The sequence below is a fragment of the Bos grunniens genome, chromosome 20 (genome assembly GCF_055505025.1).
Source record: "Bos grunniens cultivar Pamir isolate PY7600 chromosome 20, Bosgru_T2T1.0, whole genome shotgun sequence".
Taxonomy (NCBI): domain Eukaryota; kingdom Metazoa; phylum Chordata; class Mammalia; order Artiodactyla; family Bovidae; genus Bos; species Bos grunniens.
Window position 1 is genome coordinate 15,431,256 of NC_141184.1, and position 21,983 is coordinate 15,453,238.

The window sequence follows — 21,983 nt, forward strand, 5'->3', positions numbered from 1 at the left end:
TAATAAGAAATAGCAGCTATCCTACCCATGGAACAGGGACCTCTTTCCACTTTATGAGTATCTCAATCTTTACAACCTCCCTCTGAGTAAATCAGTCCATGATGATCAAATGAAATGTGTGATTAAGGTGAAGACAGGCAGACATTCAGGAAACGCTACCAGCTGACATTTGCACAGCACTGTGTAGATCAGATGCCATGTGTTCATCTCTACCGCCCTGTGAGGTGGGCAGGGCAGCAATTAGCATCTTTACTACACAGGTCCAAAGGATGTGAGTGATCTAACCCGAGTCACACGGCAGTTACCAGGACACAGGAACGATAGGCATCCACTTCTAACATCAGAATTCCTGCGAATTCTGCCGAAACTTCCCTAGAACGTAGGAACTCCTCTCTTTATAGACAAGTTCAAGTCCAAACTGACATCATGTGAGTAGCTGCTATGACTGTCTGTGAGTGGCTGATGTACTTCTGGTGCATGGATTAGTCTGTATTTATGAACCTTTAGGGCGGTGGTGGTAGTAGAACAGTACTACTACTACTAGTAGTAATGGACTAGTAGCAGCAGTGGTCAAGGTAGCAGTATAATGACTGCTCACATATATGTGTCATGCTGTACGTTCAGCTCATAATACTAGATTTTATTTTTATTTATTATTTTTGGGAGCATTTGGGTCTTAAATTCCTCCACCAGGGATCAACCCCTCACCCCCTGCAGTGGAAGCCCAGAATCTTAACCACTGGACTAGCAGGACAGCCCCTAGCTTTTATTTAACTTTAGCAACTCTTAAGGTAGCACTCATCATTCTCATTTAACAGATGTACAACCTCAGGAACAGAGAGGTTAATTAACTTATCTAGGGTCACAAACCTAGACAGCATATTAAAAAGCAGAGACATTACTTTGCCAACAAAGGTCCATCTAGTCAAGCTATGGTTTATCCAGTAGTCATGTATGGATGTGACAGCTGGACCATAAAGAATGGTGAGCACTGAAGAATTAATGTTTTTGAACTGTGGTGTTGGAGAAGACTCTTGAGAGTCCCGTGGACTGCAAGGAGATCTAACCAGTCAATCGTAAAGGAAATCAGTTCTGAATATTCATTGGAAGGACTGATGTTGAAGCCAAAGCTCCAACCCTTTAGCCATCTGATGCGAAAAGCCAACTCACTAGAAAAGACCCTGATGCTGGAAAAGACTGAAGACAGGAGGAGAAGAGGATGACAGAGGACGAGATGGTTATATGGCATCATCGACTCAATGGACATGAGTTTGAGCAAGCTCCAGGAGGTGGTGATGGACAGGGAAGCCTGGCATGCTGCAGTCCACAGGGTCGCAAAGAGTCGGTCAGAACAGGACTAAACAACAAGAGTCACGAAGCTCCTCTGAGACAGAGTCCCGTGAGTGAGGACCAAGCCTGCACTACACCCACAAGCTATCCCGCTGGTCTGCAAGGTGCTCTTTTAGGAGACGGAGAGGGAAGTTCCGGCAGTTCAAGAGTATTCATTATTTAACAATGGAGTTTGTTTCCTGATACATTTGCCCTAAATATTTCTGAATGAAATTCATCACAATAGCTATCTTGGTAGCAGACTTTAAGCCAAAACAGATATTAATTTCTTGGATTAAAATACAAATGAGACAATATATTCAGCTGGAGCAGGGGCTAGCAAAGGACAGCCTTGGAGTCACATCTGGCTTGCCACCTGGTTTGTAAATAAAGTTTTATTGGAACACAGCCATGCATTGTGACTGTTTTCACAGGGCAGTGGCAAAGCTTAAAATATTTACTGTCTTGCCAGTTTTAGAAAAAGTTTGCCAACTGCTGAGTTGGAGAATCAAAGCCAGGGAAAAGATGCACTCAAATAGCACAAACTGAATTGTGTTCCAAGGGTAACTCTACACGAGATTTTGAGAAATCAATATGCAAATAAAATATAAAATGTCAATAATTTTGAAATGTATTACATGTTGAAATAACATCTCAGATTTATTGGGCTAAAGCCTAATTCCACAAAAATTCCTTCCTTTTAAAAGTGGCCACTGGAAAAATTTTAATTACATACATGACTCACATTTTACTTCTACTGGACAATGCTGCTCTAACAAATTAGGCTGAACCTCTGCCCTGTAATGACTTGGGCAGTGAAAGAATAACAAAGCTTAATACTGTAATTCTACTTTGAAACTTGGAGCATCTTTTATATAAATGAACTGTCAAGACTATTTTAATACAAGGCTTATAGAGAGACAAACAACACCTATCACTTCTCATTGAAAACATTATCCATTGTTCAAAGATGAAAAGCAACACTCACACGAATAATGTGAAATAGAAGAGACCACATGAAGAAGTTTTCATGAGGGCAATGACGCAACACAAAAAAATGAGATGTGAAGAACTTCCATTTACTTCAAATAAAGCGTAAAATACCAATAGTGATTCTCAAATGAAACTTGTTGATTTCATTTTCCTAATGATTTTATGTTTTGTTCCCAAAATCACTCCAGAATATTTCAAGCAATTAAATGTGTTTTCTTGTTTGACAAGTCATTGAACCTAGCATCTTCTGCACCTATGGTGATGATGAACTAGAGTCCCACAGGGGGAGTCTCTCACAACATTAGACTGAACAGGCCAAAACAGGAACACATACATTCTCATCTTTCCCCCAAACTTGGCAAGTAAATGCCTGGAAAGGCTACACAAGCTAACAGCTCCCAAAGTTTGGCTGGAGCATCTGAAGTGGATCCATGGGGCACTTCCTCCTTTGATTCTTAGCTGCCATTGTGCCCATGTCCCATACTTGTTTCCAAGCCCCACAAATGGCCTGAAAACCGCACGTATTTAACATTTGGTCGAATGGTTCCTTGAGTTACAAGAATACAAGTCCCCCTCCCCCCGCCGCCCCCACCTCCCATGGCTTCTTTCTTCCATTCTTGCTCCTTTCCGGTTTCCTGCCTTTAACAACCAGCCTTGCACCTGCTGCTCTGACCGCCCTTCCTCTTCTTGCTCGCTATGCACGTGGAATACAGCTGGGTTTCCTCTCCTCTCCTGCATACACGAAAGGCACTCTGACTCCCTCTGGGCCACAGATCCCCAGGAAACCCTGCAGGAAGAGCGTGGTCTTCAGGCCTGCATTTCAGACCCCTCATGGGGACCAGACACCCTAAACTTTTCTACTATGCCCTCTGCCTCTCACGTGAAGCAGAAAGAAAGAGTTCCTGCAAACTTGAGACCCCTGGATTGCTAAAAGCGGAGCTGGCATTTAATTCTCATCACTGAAAGGAAGTGATGGCTTTCTTCTAAAATGCAAAGCAGCAAATAATGGTTATCTATTATTTAAATATGAGTACTATCTATATCAAGGATTTTGGTACCTTATTTAAACCTGAAAGAACTCTATTAAGAGAAGTGGGCAAGCCAGAATGATTATTCCATTGCATGCATCGGATACAACTTGTGTGCTGTGTCCGAGGTCCTGTGACTAGCAGGCACTAGGATCTGTGCCTAGATTCTGGGTCTTCCTTCTTGTAGGAAAACCAGGAAGGCGTGACTCCAAGTGTGGCCTGTGACAGGTGCTGGCCCATGAGGAGATGGATCCCGAAAGAGAGGGGAAGCATTTAGGAACTTTAACAGCGTAAAGAAAGCTGAAAGCATTCAAAAATGCTTTTGAACTGCGGTGTTGGAGAAGACTTCAGAGTCCCTTGGACAGCAAGTAGATCAAACCAATCAATCCTAAAGGAAATCAGTCCTGAATATTCATTGGTAGGACTGCTGCTGAAGCTCCAATACTATGGCCACCTGTTGTGAAGAGATGACTCATTAGAAAAGACCCTGATGCTGGGAAAGATTGAAGGCAAGAGGAGAAGGGGCCAACAGAAGATGAGATGGTTGGATGGCATTACTGACTCAGTGGGCATGAGTTTGAGTAAGCTCCGGGAGTTGGTGATGGACAGGGAAGCCTGGCGTGCTGCAGTCCAGGGGGTCACAAAGAGTCGGACAAGCCAGAATGATTATTTGTGAGCAACTGAACTTTGAACTGAACAGCAAAATGACATGGCCACATCATTTTTTATTCTGTTTTTCAGAAGTACCAGTCCACAATGAATTAGTAAGAATTAAAAGGGTTCCTCTTTTGCCACAGGTATTTTGAGAAGTACTGCTGAACTTGTGGTAGTGCTTATCAGAAACTTCTTGATAATCATGTGTACACAAATCTGCTGTTATTACATCATTATCAATCTTGCATGAAAGTACTAGACTTACTCCCCTTTCTATTGTTTAACATCAAATCAAGCTCAATAGATAAGGAAAATGTACTTATCTAAACCCTTCCTCAAAACTGTCAAGAAGCACAAAGTACCTGTTCAGAAATTCTGATATCACATTTGTTAAAAGTTCTCCGAACTGTACACAAGATATAATTCAAACATTTTTGTATTTCCTTATTTCCAGCTTCATCCTTTCCACTCTTCTTCTAAACTTTTATTTTCCAGTCGGACCCATGAACGCTCCCTTGTTAATGGAGCTCCCACTGTACTCAGGGCAGCTGTCCTGGGAATGAGATCATTCTAAGTGAGCTCTGCAAACCCATTCCCCTTTGCCAGGTAATCACTCTAAACTTTCTGTGGAGTGAGGCTCAGCAACAGGCTTCAAGCTGGCCCTAGAACCAAGCAGAGAAGCCAGGACCAGGGAGATGTGAGGCAAATCTAATGAAAAAAAATTTTTTTTTCTTTCTAATTAAAGGACAGCTGTTCCTTTTGGCACAGTCTGGATTCCTTTCAGAAGTAATGTGTATTCCAAGACGGCAAAGCCTTGGTTTGATTTATTCAGAGATGCATCCCAAGAGTACAACAGATTCTCAAAGACTATCTGCTGAAAGAACTAAATGAGGATGTTTTGTGAAGATGTGATGGTTGCCACTATGGCAGTCATTTTGTGACCTTGAGGAAGGACCAATGGAATTGCATATGCATCAATGTGAAGCCCTGATATTGCAAAGTCTCTGAACAAATGCTTGTTATTAAATGTGATCTGTATATTCTTGTGTAGGTCACTGTTGGCTGAGTTATTTTGTCTTATCACTGGAGAGTTGCGGCTCTGCCCAAAGGGACACTGAGGGGTATCATGTACGTGTGTGACACACCTGTACGGTCTGATGGTAGACTGAAGAGGTTAAATTTTAGAAGCGAAGGATCACCCCTGGGAAGTATGGGGTTCCAATATGGAACAGACTTAGACCAGAAAGATCAAGCTGCATGGTGAAAATGCAAGGCTGATATATAGCTTAAAACTCTACAGTGGTTAATACTGTCAGCCACGAAAACACCCAGAAGGCAAATGAGCCGTGGAGCAGAGGTCACCAGTGGCAACGTGAACTGGTGTGCTATGCCAAAGCCAGACAGACATCCCACAGTTGTGGTCAAGTTCAAATCTAGGTCTGGAAAGTCGGAATCAAAGACAGAATGAATGGACCCAGGTTCTGTGAGCACAGTGAGGACCAGTAGGTGGTGGTATCATGGGAAACAATCAGATAGGCAGGAGGCTTTTGACACAGTGGTTTGAGGAAGGAAGTTCTGAAAGTGTAGCGAGGACCTGCCGAAGAAGGGGAGAGAGGAGGAGGAGGGCGGGGGAGCTGGCAAAGAAGAGATGTTCTCAGGCCTTGGGTGGGTCACGAGGTGAGGTCATGTGCAGGAGTGGAAAGGCTGACATCAGGTGAGGGGTGTGGGAAGGCTTCGAGGGAGGGAGGCAAGGGCACAGAGGTCACCTCCTCCAAGGCTGGCGCCAATGTGTCCTAGAATCCACTGGGGCACTTTTCTCAATATTGTCCAGCAAACCATGGAATCTGAGACAGAGGAGAACATGAGTATCACCCAAGACAAGCCTGTCCATCTGGAGGGAGGTGAGGTCAGTGAGCCAAAGGGACCTCACAGACTCCACCGGTTCATGACTAAATGGCTCACCTCTCCTCCCAGACCTGAGACGCTGTTTCACACCTGGGCTTACCATGTGATTATACAAAGCTGTTCAAGTATGGTTTGATGGCTCCTTAAAATACGTGTTCCGTGTTCGCATTTTTTGAACATGAAAGGCCCACAAATGAATCCAACTGAAGCAAGAAAACAATGAAATCCCAACACGGGTTCACGAGCAAGAGGAACTAAGAGACCCAGGTCTGTGCGAAGGAAAGGAATGAGTTAGTTCTCTTAAACGAGGGAGTGAAAACAATGGAAGAATGAGAGGGCAGGTTGGACGGCAAATTTAAATTCTGAACAGGTCACATATGTAAAATCAGAGATTCAGTAGTTCAAGATTAAAAAAAAAAGATCCTAAGAGTCAACTAATATGTATTGAAAGACAACCTCAGAAAAACACAGAGACAAATGGGGAGGGAGGGAAGGACTAAAGATTTGTTTTAAATCAGACCACAAACCCTGACAGATCCAAACCTAGAGCTATAAACCCTATCTGGAAATCCTCACAGAGCAGTCTCCCTCTTGGGAATCAACTGCTGTGATTTTTATCTAATGATTGTAATTAAACCCTTTTTATCCTGCCAAACTAAGCCCTGATCTCACTCTATTCACTGCTGGACTATTTCTACTTCTCCGTCCACCACATAGGACAGGTCACAGTCCCTCTTATTCAGACTTGCTGTGAGAAACCATGCTGAGCAATACCAATTGAGGGGCAGCCGTCACTCTTTGTAGATGTTGGCAAGAAAGCTCAAATCAGTCCTGAAACTGCTGAAATAGCTGTGAAACTTACCAAGTCGCTTCTGCAATAACCCAGGTCATGACGATATGACAAGGATGCTGAGGCAGAGAATGTAAAGCAGGGGATGAGGAGGAAAGACAGGTGGGTGTCCAGGAGCCAGGCAACCAGGAAAATGTGTCCACCTGAGAGCTGTCATAGACCACCAGAGTTATTACTCTTATGATGCTGATCAGCTGGGACTAGGGCATGCCATCATGATAACATAAATCAGTGTATAGATAACAATCAGGAGAATAAACTTGTGATTTCTTGCTTTAAGGTAATTGAACTTCTGAGACAAAACACTTCTGACCCACTGAACACTAGAGACTGTTCACCATACTTAAGTTTCAAAAAATTGTTCTTTTTAAAACATCAGGATACACAGAAAAACAACAGTTCTTAGAGACAGAAAAACCAATGGTTCTTAGAGACAAGAAGGTCAAACCAGTCAAGCCTAAAGGAGATCAACCCTGAATATTCATTGGAAGGACGGATGCTAAAGCTGAAGTCCCAATACTTTGGCCACTTGGTTCAAAGAGCCAACTCATCAGAAAAGACCCTGGGAAAGACTGACGGCAGGAGAAGGGGATGACAGAGGATGAGATGGCTGGATGGCATCACCGAATCAATGGACATGAATTTGACCAAGCTCTGGGAGATAGTGAAGGACAGGGAAGCCTGGCATGTTGCAGTTCATGGGGTCACAAAGAGTCTTGCAAGACTTAGTCACTGAACAACAGCAGAGACAAATAAATAAAAATTCATATTAGGACCAAAGAGCTTGAAATATAAGAAGGTATGAAAATAGCAACTCGGAAAATTTTGAGCTAAAACCTAGAATGTCATTAGAAAGACATTATTCGTTATTAGAAAGAATGTAATCTCATCAGATTCTCAATTGTTGGTTGACAGCTGGAAGGAGCTTAAGAAATTATCCCATCTCATCATCCATTTATACAGGAAGAAACTGAGACGAAGTTACCTGTCTACGTTTGTCTAAAAGGATGTGCTAAGAAAAGAGTTACCTCATTGATAATGGATGTGGCTGGTTTATAAATATTCATCAATACAGGTTGGTCTATCAGAAAAAATCAAACAGAGAACGTTACTTGAAAGCCTTTTGGTGCGGTCTGGCCTGAGAGAGGTGGCATCATATTGGCAAGTCCTTGGTAAAGTCTACTCTCCCAAATGAAAATGAAGGCTTGGTCTCCTAGGAGCCTTTTCTCTTGCTTATTCATGTATTAAAGTGGCTGTCTGCAAGTCCTAACGGGAAATTAGCCAGCCTTAGACATAGCCAATATCTGTTAAGTATAAATTAGGAACGCCACAAAATATTCCGCTAACCACTTGAAAGTTTCTAGGAAACAGGAGGTAAGGCAATGCCCAAAGGCCAGGGTATTCCCATCCCCGGGGCCTGGACAGGACTGGTTCCGGCTGGAGTCCCAGCATCCCAGAGTTGTGTGACTCAAGATGCTGAAATCTAGAAGCCCTTCTTGATGCCCCTACCTGGGGAGAGGACCCAATGAGAAAATTCAAGGAAGGCACAGGAAACAGAAAGCATACTTAAGACAACAACACGATCTTTCTCCTCATCCATCCTTAGAAAAACATATTTCACACACTTCCCCTGAAAGTGTTAGTCCCTCAGCTGTGTCCAACTCTTTGTAACCCCATGGACTATAGCCCACCAGGCTCCTCCATCCATGGGATTCTCCAGGCAAGAATACTGGAGTGGGTTGCCATTTCCTTCTCCAGGGGACCTTCCCCACCCAGGGATTGAATCCAGGTCTCCTGCTCTGCAGGCAGATTCTTTACCATCTGCGCCACCAGAGAAGCCCAAAAGCCATACTTGACGAGGATGGGACTTGAACCCATGCATGCAGAGCACAATGGATTAGTAGTCCATCACGATAAACACTTGTCCACCTTGACGCACTTCCCTTAGTGATCCAATTTACTTATTAACACTCACCACGTTTCCCATTCACACGCTAGTAAAGTAATGCTCAAAATTCTGTAAGCCAGGCTTCAACAGTATGTGAACCGTGAAATTTCAGATGTTCAAGCTGGTTTTAGAAAAGGCAGAGGAACCAGAGATCAAATTGCCAACATCTGCTGGATCATGGAAAAAGCAAGAGAATTCCAGAAAAACCTATTTCTGCTTTATTGACTATACCAAAGCCTTTGACTGTGTGGATCACAATAAACTGTGGAAAATTCTGAAACAGATGGGAATACCAGACCACCGGACCTGCCTCTTGAGAAATCTGTATGCAGGTCAGGAAGCAACAGTTAGAACTGGACATGGAACCACAGACTGGGAAAAGCAGTTTGTCAAGGCTGTATATTGTCACCCTGCTTATTCAACTTCTATGCAGAGTACATCATGAGAAACGCTGGGCTGGATGAAGCACAAGCTGGAATCAAGATTGCTGGGAGAAATATCACTAACCTCAGATATGCAGATGACACCACCCTTATGGCAGAAAGTGAAGAAGAACCAAAAAGCCTCTTGATGAAAGTGAAAGAGGAGAGTGAAAAAATTGGCTTAAAGTTCAACATTCAGAAAACTGAGATCATGGCATCCAGTCCCATCACTTCATGGCAAATAGATGGGGAAACAGTGGAAACAGTGACAGACTTTATTTTGGGGGCTCCAAAATCACTGCAGATGGTGACTGCAGCCATGAAACTAAAAGACATTTGCTCCTTGGAAGAAAAGTTACAACCAATTAGACAGCATATTAAAAAGCAGAGACATTACTTTGCCAACAAAGGTCCACCTAGTCAAGGTTATGGTTTCTCCAGTAGTCATGTATGGATGCGAGAGTTGGACTATAAAGAAAGCTGAGCACCAAAGAATTGATGCTTTTGAACTGGGTGTTGGAGAAGACTCCTGAGAGTACCTAGGACTGCCAGGAGAGCCAACCAGTCCATCCTAAAGGAGATCAGTCCTGAATATTCATTGGAAGGACTGATATTGAAGCTCCAATACTTTGGCCACCTGATGTGAAGGACTGACTCATTTGAAAAGACCCTGATGCTGGGAAAGATTGAAGGTGGGAGGAGAAGGGGACGACAGAGGATGAGATGGTTGGATGGCATCACCGACTCAATGGACATGAGTTTAAGTAAACTCTGGGAGTTGGTGATAGACAGGGAGGCCTGGCGTTCTGCAGTCCATGGGGTCGCAGAGTCAGACATGACTGAGTGACTGAACTGATGTTTCCCATTCTTAGATTTAAAGCATAGTTTTCAGGGTTCTGATAATACTTTTTCCATGAATTTACTTTTCCATACATCTACCCCATATTGATGTTATGCCCTTCATAAATTCTATCTGAGGATGTGGTCCTAAGTTAAGAAAGTGGTGAACAAGTTCAAGAGGAAACAAAAGCCTCTTCATGATGGGACAGCCACAGTCAGTGTAGAAGGGCTCCACCAACACACAGGTGTTGTCTCTTTCCAGAGAGACAAGTATGATCACTATTATTTATCTACCACCATGACCAGCGTTGGCCAGTGTGTGCCAGAATCTGAGCCAACAGACATGATCACAGTTAACCTTGCAACCACCTTAAAAATGGGTGACTTCGGTCCTCACACCATCAAGGAGGCAACTCGAGTGGCTACACCAGTGTCACATGGCTGGTGAAAGGCAGGGAGTCCAGCATTTCCTATAAGACTTCACTCTGTCCACCACACTACATGGCTTCTAATACGTCTTCGCTAATCATTTTAATCTAGAACTGTTGAAAGATTAACCAGTTTTATCAGTCTGTGTACTATAGAGTGTCTGAAGGACAGATTGCTTTATTCACTAGCAAACAGAAATACAATCAACTTGTCCCCTGAGAATCATAAAACCTTACGCTATTAGTCCTAGAATGTGTAGAAAAACAGGCCCAGGTTAACTGACCACTATAGAGTCACTGGGCAGGCTGGGATTAGGTTTGAATTAGAGCTTATCTTTTGCGATTCAGGCCACAAAACCACGGGACCAGGCCTGGTGGGACCAGTGTGGTGGAGAGACACATCGTACACTGGTGACTGTTCTCACAAGTCCTCCTGGGTCTGGCTTCATCTTTTCCCACATCCATGATTTGGCCTCATCATCTATATCTGAGGCCAAAACATGATTTATTAACTGAAATGGAAATGATTTAGAGACAACCTATTCATCAGTTCATTTCCTTCTGTACTTTTGCACCCAACCCCTCAAATACAGTTACTAGTCAACCAAAGAGCATTGCTTCATCTATGCCCATACGTCAGGAGGAGAAGGGGGCGACAGAGGATGAGATGGTTAGATGGCATCACCAACTCAATGGACAGGCATTTGAGCAAACTCAACCAAGCGAGTGAACACCAACAAGCTCCATCCCATCCACAGTACCATCAAAAACAATAAAATGGTTAGGAATAAGTGTAACCAAGGAGGTGGAAGGTCAGTACTTTCAAAACTATGGGGCCGCAGAGAATCAGACACGATCGAGCGACTGAACAAGTGACGATATGTCCGTTAGTCTATTCATCTCTCTCTACACCTGCTCTCAGCTCTACAGTTTACTGACTGTGCAGCACCGAACAGAGGGCAATCCGGGTTTTAGGCTCAAAGCAGAACCAAGAAGAGAAAAGCCTGCACACCCTCATCAGTCGCTAAAAGCCCTTCAAATATTCCCAAACCTCTTTCTCAACTGTTTCAATACTTCATGCCAACATGTTGTAACAGGGAGAGTGGATGTGCTCTGGGCAGCCAAGGTGAGTAATGCAGAACAAGTGCCGATTGTTTGTAGTTCATTTGTGTGTGTGTGTGTGTTTGATCAGGCATTAGAAGGGAAAGGCTTTAACTCAGTCGACACTGGCAGAGCCCCAAGCCTGTGTGAACCGGGAAATGGCCCAGCACAGCTGCCAGCGCTCCTGAGCAGGAGTGGACCGTGTGCTGATGCAACGAGGCGACAGACCATCACTGGTCCAAGAGCTGGTTAGCGGCACTGAGATTTGCAGTGTTTCGTACATCTGATCCCAGACCCCGGCACTAACGGGCTGCGTCTGAACCTGGAAATCCAAGTCACGTGACACCACCAGCAGGTCCGACCTGCCCTTCCACCTCCACTCAGGACTCACTTTCCTAATCTGCAAGGCACCTCCAAGCAGAAGGCTCTCCGGGGTGCCTCCGTATGCACCCGCAGCTCAGTGTAAACTGAACAGTCCACGCTTCATTGGAATGGATGTAATGAAGGCATGGAATCAAACACGGAGGCCAACTTTTCAGAGTTAATACCAAAATCAACAAAAGGAAAAGAGAAAGAAAAAGAAGCCAAGCCAGGCTAATTTCCCTTCTGTAATTTCTCAAGCCACAATCAACATATTAAAGATTCTTTACATTTGGGGTTGGTTTCACTGGCTCAGCACAATTGGCCTCAGTCCTCTACTTCTGTAGTGTAACAACCTTATTTAAACCATCCTCTACTTATATGGCACCATCGACTCAACAGATACACATCTGAGCAAACTCCAGGAGATGGTGGAGGACAGGGAAGCCTGGCGTGCTGCAGTCCCTGGGATCACAAAGAATCGGACACTACTGAGCAAATGAACAACAATAATTACTCATATGTGTTACCACCTTATTTAAACTGTTCCGTTGAAAACAACATCAAGGGATGCCTGAAAGATTTCATATTCAAGCCTCCGTCCTGTGCCTAAAGCACGAAGGCCGAAATCGCAGGAACTCAAACTTCTTGTGCATATTCAAACTTCATCTTCTGGTTTCTAAAGAGACTGTTTACAAAAGCATTGCTAAACAGTATCCGAAACATTTGTTCCCTGGTGAAATGTTCACCGCATTTTTAACACGGACACTGTCATTTCATAAAGGCAAACTCTGAGTCTATCACAGAATTCGAAAGCTGAACAGTATCCCCTTTTAAGTGAAATACTGGCAAACGAAGCATCTGGCGCACTTTAATGGGCTGTTTTATCCTTTCACAGTGGCTGAAATTAGGGCAGCCATTCATCTGAGCAAGCGGATAGCACAGGGCAGTTACGTAATCCTTCAGGGCACACTGATACTCAGGGTGCTCCACAGCTCCCCACAAATTTAAAATTTTCTAGTACTACGTACGAGGAAACAAAACAGTAATATATGTTTCACTTAATGACTCAATACCTGTGAAAAATGTGAAAGGATACTCTTTTCACCATAAATTCAACAGTTAAAACAAGGTCCAAAGTCATAACATGTGTTATAATAAAAATTCAATTGTGGATGTTATTTTTCTTTTACCAAGAGCAATGGAAAAATAAGGATAAAGCCCAAGAAATAATCAGCATTGATATCTTAACCCAGTGACTTTCAGCCAAGGGTAATTCTGCCCTCTGGGGGACGCTTGGGGGAGAGTGGTATGGTCCTAGCATCTATGGCTGTTGTTACAAATCCTTATAAGATGCACTGGACAGAACCCCCACCCCACCGCCAGCAGAGAACTGGGTCAACAGTGCCAAGGTTGAGACACTCTACCCCAAACTGATACATTAAAAAATATTTAAACAAGGAGGTGGAAGGAAAAGGCTGTGAAATCCAATTATGGACACCTTTCAAGTTTGAAGCACAACTCAGGGAAAAAAAAAAAAAATAGGTTACAAAGCTGGACTAGGAGGCCAAAGCTTAGAGGGGGGTTTGGGGCTGGAAAAACACAAGGGAAAGGTACTCACCTGGGCTGAGAGCGGGACAGGAGTGAGTGTTCCTATGGGAACAGCACAGGTGAGGAGGTGAGAGCAGGCCCTTGGCCAAGCCCACACCCAGGGAACCAGTTAAGAGCGGGAGGGGGAGAGGCTTGGTCAGAGAAGTGCCAGGAAGGAGGGGGTGGCTGGTGATGCCATGGGGGTGGGAGGTAGGGATTAGGAGGGCAGGGCAGGGAAAAACTGTACCTGCAAGCTTTCAGCAAGACAGAGGCAGAGGCAGCCTGGATGGCAGAACCTCGGAAATAAGAAAACGGGCATGGCCTCTTTTCAGAAATGTTTCAGCACTGAAAAGAAGGCCACTCAATTGAAGCTCTTATTCATTCCTACCCCTTCTTTCTTTTACATAAATAAATACGTATATTTAAATACAGGAGGTGTATGTCTTCCCTGGTGCCTTAGATGGTAAAGAATCCACCTGCAATGCAGGAGACCCGGATTCGATCCCTGGGTTGGGAAGATTCCCTAGAAAAGGGAATGGCTATCCACTCCAGTTTTCTTCTCTGGGAATTCCCGTGGACAGAGAAGCCTGGAGGGCTACAGTCCGGCGGGTCGCAAAGAGCTGGACACGACTGAGCAACTAACACTTACTAGATGGGACCCCCAGGGTAAAGTGACAGGGAATTCTTTCCCTGTGGATGAAACTCCAAGACCAGAACAGGACAGTTAAGAGAGGTGGCTGGGCCCTGCCCAGATCGCAAATTTCTCAATCTTGAAGTCAAGAGACCTCCCTGATCATACAGCGCAGAAAGGCTCCTTGGAGGTCAAAGGGGAGTGAGTGATGTTAAGCTACCCACAGGCCTTTTCAGTAGAATCCACCTCGGCTAAAAGATGCACGTGCATACATGGGAGGACCCTTAGAGATATCAAACATGGGCTGTGAATCAGGCAAATCAAAATGACTGGCCAAAGGAAACCCGGAAGAAGTGCCCCATGAGAGTAATTCAAACTGCCACAAGGCCGGGACTCGGTGACTCTCTTTGAGTCTGCCTGTGTGTCTACCCATATGTACTGTACTCTTCTCCTCTTAATAAATACTTTACTACTTCACTACTTTCCATCTTTGTGGGAATTTTTTTCTGCAAAGCCAAAAGGCCAGGGCCCTTGTCACTGACCACGGGTCTAGTGGGTAGGATATGGAGCTTTCATTGCCGCAACCTGACCTCAGTCTCTGGCTGGGAACCCAAACCCCGCTTCAAGCCACTGCAGACTGAGGCCACCTGAGATCAAAAGTGTCAGCCAGGAGATGGGCTCCAAGGAGAAGGAACTCTTTACAGCCCAACAGAGGGAAAATGATGGGCTATGGTCTCGGGAGAAGCAAGAAAATGTTAAACCAAGACGACAAGGTGAGACTGTTCTTCAGAAAGCCTGCAACAATTTAAACTTCCAGCGGCAAAGTACATGAATGCGAGTTTTCTCAGTCACAGTCTCTGGGATGTGTTACTGATAACAGAAAACCAAAAACTCATCCAGTCTTCACATCGGCAATGTTATCTCACTATTTTACATTTTACTTCTTTGATGATACTATTGAGGTTGTCAGGTTATTTCCCATTTGTATTATAACTTTTGAAAATTTCTTGCTCATGTGTTTTACTCATTTTTCTGCTAAAATATTTATTATTTTCTTATTGATTGGTGAGGGCTCTTTACATATTAAAGCTCTAAATCCATTATTATACTCTGGAAAAGCTTTTCTGGTTGTTGGCCTTAATGAAAGGCATGCTGTCCATGTGTGTATACATCAACAGCATAACAATGTGCAGACTCACATTTTAGCAAATAAACTTCTGACAATTTACCTTAAGGAAACAGTCTTAAATGAACACAAGTATTTACACACATGTGGATAATATACTAAGCAGCACTGTTTACAACAAGAAATAAAAGAAATAATCCAACAATAGAAATTTGACTTAAAGCACCACCACTGATAATTATATAGTCATGGAAAAAAGCACAGGAATGTTTTAAGATATATTAATAAAAAAAGTAAGTTACTAAAAACAAAATTACCATATGATCTAGCAATTCCAATCCTGGGTATATATCCAAAGTGAAGTCACTCAGTCACGTCCAACTCTTTTTGACCCCATGGACTAGCCTGCCAGGCTCCTCCATTCATGGGACTTTCCAGACAAGAACACTGGAGTAGGTTGCAGTTTCCTTTTCCAGGGGATATTCCTGACCCAGGGATTGAACCTGGGTCTCCCACACTGCAGGGCAGATTCTTTACCATCTAAGCCACCATATTCAGACAAAACTACAATTCAAAAAAATTAATGCACCCCCTATGTTCATAGAGAGTCCCTTGGACTGCAATGAGATCCAACCAGTCCATTCTAAAGGAGATCAGTCTTGGGTGTTCTTTGGAAGGAATGATGCTGAAGCTTAAACTCCAGTACTTTGGCCACCTCATGTGAAGAGTTGACTCACTGGAAAAGACTCTGATGCTGGGAGGGATTGGGGGCAGGAGGAGAAGGGGACGACAGAGGATGAGATGGCTGGATGGCATCACTGACCCGATGGACGTGAGTTTGAGTGAACTCCGGGAGTTGGTGATGGACAGGGAGGCCTGGCGTGCTGCGATTCATGGGGTCGCAGAGAGTCAGACACGACTGAGCGACTGAACTGAACTATGTTCACAGCAGCACTATTCACAACAGCCGAGACAGAAACAACCTCCATGTCGATAGGTGAATGGATAAAGATGTGGCACATATATACAACGGAAGACTACTCAGCCATACAAAAGAATGAAGTAATGCCCCCTGCAGCAACGTGGATGCAACCGGAGATCACTGCACCAAAGTGCAGAGAAAGACAAATGCCAGGTGATATCACTTACATGTGGAATCGAAAATACGACACAAACGAACCCATCTACACGACAGAAACCGACTCATGGACAAAGAACAGACAGGTGTTTGCCGACGGGGAGGGGGTTAAGGGAGATAATGAGTGGGAGGCTGGGGTTAGCAGATGTCAACTTCTACACATAAAATGGATAAACAACAAGATCCTACTGCATATGTATAGCACAGGGAACTATATTCAAAATCCTGTGATAATAATGGAAAAAGAATTTTTTTAAAAAAGAATGTATATATGTTACAATCACTTTACTGTACAACAGAAATTAGCACGACATTGTCAATCAACTATACTTCAATAAGAATCTATTGGTTAAAAAAAAAAGGTTGACCATGATCCCAGTTTAAAGAAAAAACTACGCATTCAACAAAATGTAAGCAGGATTGTCTCTTGGTAGTAAAATTATAGGTAAATGTAAGGAGATTTTTTGGGGATTCTGCACTGTTTCCAAATATTTTATGATCAATAAGTATGGTCTTTGTATTGGAGAGGGGTGGAAGAAAAACCTAATGACTTCTGTGATAATGTTTTTATTATAGCTACTCTTCATGGCAGTAGTATTTTTGAGTATCAGGGAAAGAACTGGCCTGAGGAAGGAAAACAGGAAACTCCCCAGGGTCAAAGGCCAGCACAGGGAAGTGCTGAGGAGAGAAGGTGGCAGACCCAGCTTTCTCCAAGGCCTTTCTCCAAGGCCGTGAGGAAACCCAGGGACACGAGACTCTGAGCCTAGGCACCACACTGCAATCAGCCCCAGCGCCCACCCTCTGGGGTCCAAAACCTGGACCCTTCGCTCTAAGGTCGCTGAGGAGAAACACAGCTTTTAGAACCCTTCATCCAGATCCTGGGTGAGCAGGGCATGCTTTACAGCAAAGTCACAAACAGAAATCACACATTAAGGAGGCTGCTCGTGAAACTACTAATGCAAAGCCACTCAGGCTAGAAAACACACACCCCCACACACACCAGCCTGCCTGTGACTGACAGGTAGTCTGGGACTGGGGTTGGCTCAAACACTGTGGCTTAGATGGTAAAGACTCTCCTGTAATGCAGGATCCCTGGGTCGGGAAGATCCCCTGGAGAAGGAAATGGCAATCCACTCCAGTAGTCTTGCCTGGAAAATTCCATGGACAGAGAAGCCTGGCAGGCTACAGTCCATGGGCTTGCAAAGAGTCAGGCATGACTGAGCAACTATCACTCACTTTGGTTGGATGCTATTCAAGAAGTTCATCAAGACCAACCAAAATAAAAATGCACCCCTGGAGGGTGCAGGGAGGTGGTGGCATGGCTCTCTGGCATGGTGGGAACAGGGGAGACATGTACCCTGTTATGGCAGATGGCATCTTCCAGGTGGGAAGTAAGCAGGTGGGTTGGGCTGCCTTTGCCAACATGCTTTTCACCATGCCATGGTACTCTTCACGGTGAAATATTATTCATCCAACAGGGAGTGTATTTTCTCACTGCAAACAACAATAGGATTCTGGAACTGGGGTTCCATATATTGAAGCACAGAAAGACAGGCGAGAAAACCCAGAAGTCCAATACAATGAAAGAGCCAGAAACATGTGGCACTTCATCCTTCCCTTATGATGGTTATCAATGTTATGTCTAATTAATTTCCCCTATGGTGGCTCAAATGCCTGCAATGCAGGAGACCCAGGTTCAATCTCTGGGTCAGGAAGACATCCTGGAGAAGGGAATGGCAACCCACTCCAGTATTCTTGCCTGGAAAACTCCATGGACAGAAGAGACTCCAATGGTACAGTTCACAGGGTCGCAGAGTCGGACACAACATAGCGACTAACACACAAGGTTGAAAAAACTCACGGTTAAAAATAAAACATTCTAACATTCAGCTTTCACTTGGCACTAGGAATTTATTTCTGTGAAGGCAGATTTGGCTAAGCGGCAGTCAGCCACATTATCATTCATTTCTTTTAAATGCAAGTCAGTTTAATATGAAAGCCCACCTTCACATTTAAAACACTTATTCTCTTAAAGGGCACTTTTAGCAACTGAATAGAAATCAGCTAAACACATTCAGGTGGCAGTAGAGGCAGAGATTAGCATTTCAGACGCTCTTTTATTATGTTCTTTAAATCTTTAGGGACTTCTACTCCGAGGAACAAGAGGATCTCAAGAAAATGAGTCTTACCAGGTTTCTCCAGGCAGATTGCAAAATATCAGCAAGTTCACGCTTGCATGAAACAAGCACAGGATGTTCAACAAATGACCATTCAGTTCCCGTAACTTCTCCCAGTTCCAGCCTTGTGTACCAGCCAGTTCATAATCCAATTTAGAAAGATGCTGATTCTTGTGCCCATTTCTTTAAAGGTTGGTATAAAGCACAGGGCAAGAAAAAGCCCCAGAACTATAGCATATACTCTTCCAAAGGGAACTTCTTTGACATCACAAATTCAAACAAAAGAACACCCTCCCCCTTCATCATTTCCCAGAGCGACCTAATAATACAAATGATTTTTTTTCCTATAAAAGGCGAATTCCATAAACAAAATACACTGCATCACCAATGCCTTATCCATGTGGTTAAGTCTTTTGTTTTTACACAGCAACAGTAGTTCAGACTTGCATATACAATCAAAATCAGCACTTACCCATTTGTTTAGAAACTAAACACTTCTGCTGCTCAGGGAAACCTGAGGAAAACAGCAAAAAACCTGTTTTCCTCAGGCTTGAAAAATTTCAGAACTGCGATCATCGTGAAACTTTTAAACAGCGCAAATAAAGAGGAAAAAACCCTACCTTGGGTCTCTCTTGCCCCCTTCAGCTTTTGTCCACTGTAAACGGCTGCATCTTTAGCAGTCCGGGCTGCAAGCATCTGAGCCCGCAGACACAAAAACCGGCTTTCTTCAGCTTCGCAGTCTTTTATGTGGTGTCTTGGGCCCTGCTTGTTCAATTCCTGATTTTACTGAAAGAAGTCCAGCCTGGCGAGGCTGGGGCGGGAGAGCAACTGCCCGAGACACTTTCGACCGTAGAAGCAAACGAATCACCTTCTACGCGCCAACACGTGTGCAGAGACATTAGGAAGGTCCAAAAAGTCTGACTTTTCAAAGATGATTAATATTAAAAAGAAAAAAAAAATGTCCCGGGACAAAACGCCACAATTTAGTGGTGACCTTGGAAACTCCACCCTGACAACAGCAGCCCTCCCTTGAGCCCTGCTTCATTTATGGCTATTTATCCTGGTCTTTGCATTTGGCTCCTGAATAGTTGCCATGACGACTCAGTAAACAGGATTCAAGTGACCACTGAGGGGTTTAGTGGGATTGTTTTGTTTAGGGAGAAGAATGGTAGCTTTAAGGCTTTCCCTACTAACGTTTCCTGAAAAGGTAGAGCTGTCTTTTCTTAGACTGTGGTTAGGTGATGGTCTCAAAAATCACAGATGCAGGCGATGAGTGCTCTGGTTCCAGGAGAAGAGGCGACAGGAGTCGCAATCAGAACAACAGGAAGAGTTCTGGAAGGTTGCTTTCAAGGGGGCTTTGTCCAGTATGGATGCAGAGAAAGCATCATCACAAAAGGCTGTAAGACTAAGTGAATGTGGGGCGGAGTCAGTCTGATAATCCAGACAGTTCTAAAAAAAACCCTGGCTCCTGGGTTCTCCTTTGCTCTCTCTGTGTCTCCATTTTTTCATTTAGTCTCTCTTCAATAAAGCAGTGGCTCAGTGGTAAAGAACCCGCCTGCAATGCAGGAGATGTGGGTTCGATCCCTGGGTCAGGAGATCCCTTGGAGAAGGAAATGGCAACCCACTCCAGTTATGGAGAATCCCATGGACAGAGGAACCTAAGGGGCTACAGTCCGTGGGGGAGCAAAAGAGTCGGATACAACTGAGTGACTCAACAACTATAAAGCAATATCAATCAGACTGTGAACCACAGAAACTTCATTCTCAGTCTTCATCACTTGGCCAGGCAATCGAAACCATCCTATTCTTATACAATATTACCCGAAAAAGTGCTCACCAGGTTGTAAACAGATGATGAACATTAATATTTTGACACATCATGATGGTACGCCTTTGTCAAAACTCAAAGAATCTACAACACAGTGAACTTTAATGATAATTTTCGATTTCAATAATAATGGATCAATATTGGTTCACTAATGGTAACAAATGTACACTAACATAAGAGGTGCCTAACAGGAGAAATTGTGTGTGTGTCTGTGTGTTGGAGGGGAGAGTAATATGGGAACTCTTTGTACTCTATGCTCAAATTTTCTGTAAATTTTAAAATATTCTAAAAAATAAGGTTTATTCATTCTTTATTTTTAATTGGAGGATGTTGGTGCTCAGTCATGTCCAACTCTCTGTGACCCCAGAGTCCACAGGCTCCTCTGTCCATGGGATTCTTTGATATTTGGCAAAACTAATACAATTATGTAAAGTTTAAAAATAAAATAAAATGTAAAAAAAAAAAAAAAAAAAGATTGCAAAAGCCATAGCATTAAAAAAAAAAAAGAATATTGCTTCTCCAAGGGATCTTTCTGAGCTAGGAATCAAACCCAGGTCTCCTGCATTGCAGGCAGATTCTTTACTGTCTGACCCACTAGGGAAGCCCCACGTTTCAACCGGAGGATAACTGCCTTACAATATTGTGTTGGCTTCTGCCACACATCAGCATCAATCAGCCACAGGTGTACGTATGTCCCCGCCCTCTTGGACCTCACCCCACCCTCCCCACCCACCCCTCTAGGTTGTCACAGAGCACCCCACTGAGCTCCCTGTGTTAAAGAGCAATTTCCTATTAGCTCTCTATTTTACATATGATAATGTACATGTATACGTTTCAATGTTACTCTCCCAACTCCTCCCACCCTCTCCGTCCCCTGCTGTGTCCAAAAACCTGTTCTCTACGTCCGTGTCTCTATTCCTGCCCTGCAAATAGGTTCATAGTACCATTTTCCTTGATTCCATATATCTGGGTTAATATACGGTATTTGTTTTTCTCTTTCTGACGTACTTCCCTCCGTGTAACAGGCTCTAGGTTCACCCATCTCACTACAACTGACTCAAATGTGTTCCTTTAAAAAAAAAAAAAAGAAATTAAAATGTTCATCCATAACCATGTCAAAGGCTAAACGGAAATTAAAAAAAAAAAAGATTAAGAAGCTGGTTACACAACAATCTTCCAAAAGTATTCTATTTAAAACTAAACTCCAAAAGGAGGAGGTCTGGACACAGTCTGAGATTTTCGGTGATTCAGCTTAAACTGGGGGTGAAACTGTGAGGATGAAAGGAGCATATTTTTCACCCCACACATGAAATGCAACTACGGACTGTTAGACTGAAGTGTAGCTGTTTCATGTCCCTGTTACCTCATTTAATACTCACAGCTGCTCTCGTGAATGAGGCTTCCCTGGTGGCCCAGACAGTCAAGAATCTGCCTGCAAAGTGGGAGACCCGGGTTCCATCCCTGGGTTGGGAAGATCCTCTGGAGAAGGGAATGGCAACCCACTCCAGTATTCTTGCCTGGAGGATCCCACGGACAGAGGAGCCTAGCGGGCTCAGCAGGTACCTTCACTACGCACACTTGGGAGAGTAGCAACAACCCCAAGGCCACATGACCGCTTGGTGATAAGAGGCTGGA

General features: G+C 43.8%; 1 protein-coding gene across 7 annotated transcripts in view; it reads right to left on the minus strand.

Annotated features, from left to right (window-relative positions):
- MYO10 (myosin X) overlaps positions 1-21,983 on the minus strand; it is a 260,576-nt gene that overhangs the window by 57,914 nt on the left and 180,679 nt on the right. Inside the window, exon 1 of one of the 7 annotated variants that reach the window (XM_086362501.1) lies at positions 19,141-19,925. The exons of the other annotated variants lie outside the window; for them this stretch is intronic. The gene's annotated coding sequence lies outside the window, so the exon portion shown is untranslated. Of the gene's footprint in view, positions 1-19,140; positions 19,926-21,983 lie in introns of those variants that run through there. 7 annotated transcript variants of the gene reach the window in all.